Raw genomic sequence first — 8,214 nt, 5'->3', positions numbered from 1 at the left:
TAGCAAAGGAATGAGTAGTTAATATGACAGTTTTTTTTTAAGTGTGTGTAAATAGAATATACCATAAGCAATTTTCCTCACTTAATCTCAAATTAGCAAAAATAATATTTTTATCTGAAGAAATTCAGCCTATGAGTTTCACTAAAACCATGTTCCTCTAGTGTTTTTTAAACATTTTCTAAATTTAAAACATAAACAAGTTTACATCTTCTATTATTTTTAAATTTCTTGCCTGGTTATAAATTACATTTTTTTTTAGACAACTAATTGTGAGTTATCTCCAAAATGCGCAAATCACACATGTAATGGATTAACACGGACACCTTTATTTAGAGGAAAAGAATTCATAATTCCTAAACCTGCATGATTCTCTGTGGATAACAGCTGCAGACGTAAACCAAATATCTATTAAAGAGTAGAGTTGTTATAGCACTATAAACCTGTTACAGCTACTACTTCCATCAATAACTTTCATTTGCCTAAAAATTCAAGACTTTCAAGATATCCCAGTATGAACAGAAATGCAAGTGAAGACACAAGCATACTCTTCTCTGAAAGAAGGTTGAGGACGGCTCTGCACGCTGCACAATCAGATGAGCAGTATTTTCTAGGAAACAAATGGAAGTGCCTATAAGGCAGAGAAAAATCATCGTCAATTCCCAGTCACCTTGATCCTATCTGATTCCTCTCTCTTCCCTTAGGAATCCCATAATAGCACCCCACTGCAGAGGTAATAGGAATTCAATAAACAGTAGAGCTAGATATACTTTGGATCAAGTGGACCTATGAGGCAACCATAAAACATTCCATCCAGTAGCTGGAGAATACACTATCTTGTCAATATCCTGCTTTCTAATATAAACAAAAGGGGATTCACAAGTTGTATCAACAAACTTTTAATATGTAGAATCATATCAAGTATCTATTATAACAGCCATGTAGCGAAACTAAAATCATGATGGCAACTTCAGAAACAAAATACACAGAAACTAAACAACTGATTTCTGAATAATTGATGGGTCAAGGAACATCTTAATAATATGAACTATTCAGAGCTATACTTGGATAACAGGTATACAGAAACTAATAGTAGTACTGCTTCACAATTTTTATTTTATAAAATTAAAATAATAGAAGCCAGCACAATGACTCAGTGGCTAAATCCTGACCTTACAAGTAAGTGTTGGGAACCCATATATGGGCACCAGTTCATGTTACAGCTGCTCCACTTTCCATCCAGCTCCCTGGGTGTGATAGCAGAAGATGGCTACAGCCTTGAGATCCAGAGCCCATGTGCAGACAGGCGGGAGTCCCAGAAGAGGCTTCTGGCTTCAGATGGGCTCAGCTCCAGCTGTTGTGGCAATTTAGGGAGTGAACCAGCAGATGGAAGATCTTTCTCTCTGCCTCCCCTCCTCTCCGTAAATATGATCTGCCTTTCCAGTAAAAATAAATAAATCTTCAAAAATTAGTAAAAGCAGTATGAAAGTAAGTATAGAAAGGTCAAATGTGAATTTTCCATAAAGAAAAAAAATTCACTAAAGTCTTTGAATAAAATGACAATATTTACCAAAACCTAGAGGGTAGAAAAACAAGAATACTATGGGAAATTTGCAGCAATCAGTATCTACATAAAGCAGATGTGAAGTTGACAGCTCACTACTGCATTTCAAGAAACTAGAAAAACAAGTGACCTAACTAGAATGAAACAATATAAAAAGTAATGCAATGAAGAGTTGGCACTTTGAAACGATAAATTAACAAGACTTCAGTCAAAATCAGAAAAACGACAGAAGTAAGTGAAATCAGATGAAAGGTGAGTCATAACAACTGACAATATAATATAGCAGATCATTAGAAAATACTATAAATTATCATATACTAAGCCACCTTTTACAAGTGATAGGAAAAAAAATGGTTCACTGGAGATGTATAAACACAAGTATAAGAAAAGCAATATTCTCCAAAGGTATGCCGGTAATATTTTATTACTAAATTCCACAAGGAAGCCAGCACAGTGAAACAGTAGGCTAATCCACCACCTGTAGCACTGGCATCTCATATGGGTGCCAGCTTACTTTCCAGCAGCTCCATTTCTGATCCGCCTCCCTGCCTATGGGCTAAGAAAACAAGAGGCTGGCTCAGGTCCTTGGGCTCCTGCACCTACACCCTGAACCTGGAGGTTATTCCTGGCTCCTGGCTTCAGATTGGCTCAGCTCCAGGCACTGCAGCCATTTGCAGAGCCAATAGAAGATCTCTCTGTCTCTCCTTCTCTCTGTAAATCTGCCTTACCAGTAAACAATAAAATTAAATAGAATCCTCAAAAGTGGAAATTAATCAAAGACCTGTGAAACGAGAAACTCAAATGGTTATTAGAATACTCACGTAAGTATAATAACAGTGGTATGAAGTTAGGAAATAAATATATGTCATAAATGAGAAACTCAACAAAAAGAGAACTTAAAAGGAACTGACATATTAAAAGTGAAGAACTCACTAAGTTAAAAAAAAAATGCAGTTGAAAGTCTTAACAGCAGATGAAATGAAGCAGAAGAAAAACTATCAGAACTAGAAGGTTGATCTTCTAAACTACCACAAACCAAAACAACAAAACATAGGAAAATGAAGCTAGCCTTTGAACAACTTTGTAGACCATTTCATGAACAAATATTTGAATTATGAGTACTGTTGGGGAAGAGGATAGAGCAAACCTCTTCAATGACTGTCTGAACTGTTCCCCAGGGTAGGGGAGGAACGGATATTCATGTAGAGGAGTCTCTAGGGATGAGCCATTCTGAAGCCAGGAGCTAGAAGTTTCCTCCCACACGGTTGCAGGGTCCCACGGATTTGGGCTATCCTCCACTGCCTTCTCAGCCATAGACAGGGAGCATGGAAGGAAGTGGAGCATCTGAAAAACAAGCCAGCACCCATATGGGATGCTGGTGCTCACAAGCAGAGGTTTAGCATTTTGGGTCACAGTGCCATCCTCTGCAGGTGGCCTCTTAACCTGTTATACCATGATACCAGCTCCAGATCTCACCTTTTACCATGTGAAAAATATCAAATCAAGACTCATAAAAAAGCAAAAATGTAAGACCTGGAACCGAAATGCTAGAGGAGAATATCAGGGAAGCACTTCAAGATGTCGGTGTGGTACATAGTGCTACTTTTATATATTATTCCAAAAGCAAAGTTAAACAAACGTCAGTATATAAAGTTCAAAACCTCTGCACAGCAAACGAAATATCAGTGAAGAGATACTTGACAGTATGGTAGAAAAATATTTGTAAGGCACTTATCTGACAAACGATTTATATCTACAATATATTTGGAACTCAAAAAATACAACACAAAAATAAGAGCTAACCCAATTAAGAAAAGGACAAAGTGCCTGAATAGACATTTCTCAAAGGAAAGCATTTAGCTGCTCAACAAATACATGAAAAAGATGCTCAACATTACACACTTCCGCTGCAATGACGTATCATCTCACTTCATTTAGAATGGCTATTTCCACAAAAGAAAGTAACAAGTGCTTGAGAGGATGTAAAGAAGGAGGAACTCTTACAGAACTGGTGGAAGTATAAATTATCACAGTCACAAAACGAAATTGAGATTACTTACAAAATTAGAAACACAACAGCCATACAATGAACAATCCTACAACCAAGCATATACCCCAAAGTCATGCAACTACAATCTCAAAGACATACCTGCATATCATATTTATGCAGCACTGTTTACAACAACCAAGGAATGGAATCAACTAAGGTGTCTACCAGCAGATGAACGAATAAAACACGTCATATACACAATGAGCAATTTTCCCAGTATCACATGTGGAAGAAATCCCCTATTGAATAGAAAACCATATATCCTGCAATATTTTTATATCCCATATTCTGAATTCTAGGCCTTTTTAAAGAAATGCATGGATTATATAGAAGGAAAGTGGGATACAATGTTACCTTTATATGCATTTCACATGCAGTTATGAAGTGCACATATAGACATTAAATATTGTTTTCTCACTGAAGATGGTACCTATCATAAACAGATATTGGAAGGCTGGAATAATTTTCAAATTCTGAAAAAAGCTAGTTAAATATATAATGATTTTATTTCATTTAGTCTAATTTCATTTGAGAGACATAGATATATAATTAATATTTGGGATATATAATATTATATTGTAGTTAATATAATCCTAATTAGTAATATTTAGGATGATTGGGATCTGATAAAATGCCAAAAATAAAATAAATCTTTACATAAAAGTGGCCCATGATAAAATATTATTGTTGGTGTTGGTGGTGACGATGATGACGGTGATGGTGATGTTGATACAGTAATAAAAATCAATTACTGGGCCCAGCGCGGTGGCGCAAATGGTTAAGGTCTTCGCCTTGCACACCCAGGATCCCATATAGGTGCCGGTTCTAATCCCGGCAGCCCCACTTCCCTTCCAGCTCCCTGTCTGTGGCCCGGGAAAGCAGTCAAGGATGGCCCTGCACCCGCGTGGGAGACCCAGAAGAGGCTCCTGGCTTCGGATCAGCATAGCATCGGCCGTTGCGCTCACTTGGGGAGTGAATCATCGGACGGAAGATCTTCCTCTCTGTCTCTCCTCTCTGTATATCCGCCTTTCCAATAAAAATAAAAATAAATCTTTAAAAAAAAAATCAATTACTCCCAGGACCAAAAGTTAGACTCAGACATGGGTCACTAAGCCACTCAATATTTGTAATCTTCCTCTTGGCCTTTTTAATATCCCTGTTGATCAGTGACAGTTGGGTGTCAGTTTAAAGATTACCAGATAAATCTGATATTAATAACATTACCACATGGACAAATTTTCAGTTTACAAAAGATATCTTTCAAAGCTCAAATAAAGTTTTAGTGTCCTTGAAATCGCACCAGTTTTAATAACAGTTATGTAAAGATATGGTTTAGTTATCTTCAATGCATTTATACTTTTAACATGAAGAAAATAAACCAGACATTTTCCTTTGTAAAATCAGCTTCTTTAATGGGAAGTATAAGAAATGTGTGGAGATTATTTTTTTCTAATGTAAGATCAAATCAAATGGACTTCAAAATAATGACACTTAAAGAATCATATGTTCTCAAAACATGCAGAGCACAAATTATGTTTAATTGATTTTACACCAGAGCAGAGGGACTACAAGGACATTAGTGAACAGAAGCAAACAAACTTCAGCGAATGTCTCCTTTCTTATCATCAGCAACAAAGAGGAATTAATTCCAGAGGCTCAAACAAGTTCCATAAAGTAAAGAAGAATTCTGAAACAAATAAATGATTGTACTTTTTAATTCATCTTCTTATGTCCCCCCAGTGCAAGCATCTCTCACACTGTTTTGTGCAATGTTTGGCACTGAAGCACATTTTAGACTCACAGCATTTTTCAAAATGTTATATAGAATCCTGGTTTCTCAACACTGATGTTCTCTTAACACAAAATGATTGTTTCAGCTGGATTTTGACAAAGAATATCTCTTTGAACAAACTTTCGTTAGGCTCCCCCCTAGTTCTGCTAACAACTAGCCTCATGCTTGGCCTACCTTACACAGAATACCACAAAGTCAGTTTAGCGAGAACCCACATATCCAGTGTCTCAGGAATTTTCCACTGACTAACCCCTGTTCTGTGCCCTTGCGTCATTAAACTTCAGCTTTCAAGTAGCAGCTGTAGTGGAATCAACGCAGTCTCTGCTAACACAGTGGTCTTGAGCAAAGTCTTCCTTACTTTTTTTCTTTTTTAAAAACAAGTTTCATCACAATGTTCTTCTAACAATGGTGGGAGACTGGTGCTTATGGACTTTGGCCTTCTGGTGAGACACGGAGTAGATTTAGCAACCGTGGAACAAAGAGTTGAGATGACCGTGTTCCTATAAATCACCTGCTGCTTCTGAGCTTTCTGTCCTTGTCCTTTCTATGAAGAGCATGTGCTTTGAAAGACTTGACCTGAAATCCTATTCACACTATCCATCTCTGGGACATGTGCTCAGCAGAAGAGCCAGGTGTTGCTGTACTCGCAGAATGGGAATTCCATATGAGCTCTAAGGGATCAAGTCATTTTACCCCAGGTAGCCAGCTTGGCAGCCTACCAGCTGTGCCTCTGCACCTCCATGGCTAGCTGGGCAGGTGCGGGAAGGGTGAGGAGGAGAGAACGCTCACGTTGCCTTTGCCTTTGTCTTTCTCTTCTAAGTCTGAGGCTGCGGGGGCAGAGGTAACAGTCCATGAGTTGGGGAACCCACCAGCCACGAGTTCTGTAATTTAGCTTTAAAATAGTGATAGACTTTAAAGTACCAGGCATGAAGATCTCACTCAGTTAAAAGCTATAAATACACTGGATTCCAGTGATTAATATGCCTGATTCCATGGCCAGGGATTCAGTCATTTTTGTTGAAAATCCATGCCCTGAAAACTACAATTACTGCCTATAACTAATTAAAAACTAATTTTATTTGATAAACCAGTGGTCACTGACATAGATTAAAAATACAACATACTGGCTATCATTGTCTATCTCGGAGGCAAGGTAGTTTTCTACCATTGTAAAAGGAACTAAGCAATCATCTACTGGCACCCACAGACTGCAAAATGAGCATGCTTTTATCTCTGAAGTCAGGCCTCTGTGTAAAATGTCAGCCAACAACCAACAAAGGAGGGGCAAAGTTACTTAGGCCGTCACCAGAGCAAACTGTTCCCTTGAAAAGGAAGCAGGATCCTTGCTTGATCATGGTATAAATCTATGACATGCTATGGGGCTGAATGCTGGCAGTCAGATTACTCTCTGCTCCTCTGAGAGCTCCTGGATCAACTCTTGGAGACAATACAGGTGTAAATGTTTAGGACATCAGAAATGATATATACACAGGGAGCTGCCCACTCCATACAGCACAGCAGGCACAGTGACCCCATCTGCACAGGGAGCTGTCCACTCCATACAGAATAGCAGGCACAACCCCATCTGCACAGGGAGCTGTCCACTCCATACACCACAGCAGGCACAGTGACCCCATCTGCACAGGGAGCTGTCCACTCCATACACCACAGCAACCCAACAACTTGTATACACAGAGAGCTGCCCACTCCATACAGCACAGCAGGCCCAGTGGCCCCATCTGCACAGGGAGCTGTCTACTCTGTACCGCACAGCAGAGGGAGGTATCCAGTCTATAGAGCATGGGAGGTCTTACTGACACTGTTTATGCAAGGACATCTGCACTGTATACAACACAGCTGGCTCAATCCTGGATTGAGCAGTAACGTATTTTCGGGAGCAACACTTCAGGAAATTACTATATTCCTTGATTTTGGTGCATACAGTGACAATGTGCAAGTGCAATGTGCCAAGTATGATTGACCCACCAAATGTCCCCATAGTTGAGGCTAGGCTATCAGAAGCCAGGAGCTGGGCACTTCATCTAGGTGTATCCTGAGTCCCTGAGGAGTCTAAGGCAGTAAGCCTAAGCCCAGTAGCAGTATTTCTATTTGAAAATGTACTTAGGAGTCTCTCGTGACATTCTGCCTCCTGTGGCTCTATCAGCCCTGGAATCACTAGCAAGCAGCCAGTGCCCGTGTTATCTTAGAGCTATGAGGGAATGCAGAGGGAATGCATTGCATGTTCATCCTCACATCTAATGCCTGAATGCATATTTTTCTGATCTCTTCTAGGGAAAGGATTTGCCTTATTTTTCATGGTGGCCACAGTGTTCCCAAGAGGTGCTTCATTGTTTCACTGCTCTTGGTCCAGTTTTGTTTAGGGTTCTAGGTGATGCTGACTCCCTTTGTCTTTGATGCTGACTCCCTTTGTCTTTGTTCCCCTAAAATAATCTCTGTCTCAGCCAGCACCTCTGCTGAAGCCCTGCTCCTGCTGGGCTCCCACTTGTTCAGGGAACCTTTTCAGGCCAAGAAGCAGTAGGGAGATTTTTTTTTTCTAATGCTCTGTAGAGCTAATCACCTTCCCAGGTCCTGGTGACCTATGAGTCCACTGTGAATGCTGGAACTCTGTTCTCCAACATAGGAGTCTAAAGCCATATCCAGACATTCTAACTTACATAAAAGCACAAACTCTCAGTCACAACAGCCACACCACAAGAGACAAATAGTCACACACAGCTTGCAATTCCCACACAGGAGGAGGTGGTCAGAGAACTCCTCTCTGATCACAGAACTTTCTGTTGGGAGTGCCGG

The sequence above is a fragment of the Ochotona curzoniae genome, unplaced genomic scaffold, assembly GCF_017591425.1.
Source record: "Ochotona curzoniae isolate NIBS_2020 unplaced genomic scaffold, NIBS_Ocur_1.0 scaffold_2476, whole genome shotgun sequence".
In the NCBI taxonomy this organism is placed as follows: Eukaryota; Metazoa; Chordata; class Mammalia; order Lagomorpha; family Ochotonidae; genus Ochotona; species Ochotona curzoniae.
The sequence above is the reverse complement of the archived record's forward strand: the minus strand, read 5'-3'. Positions refer to the sequence as shown.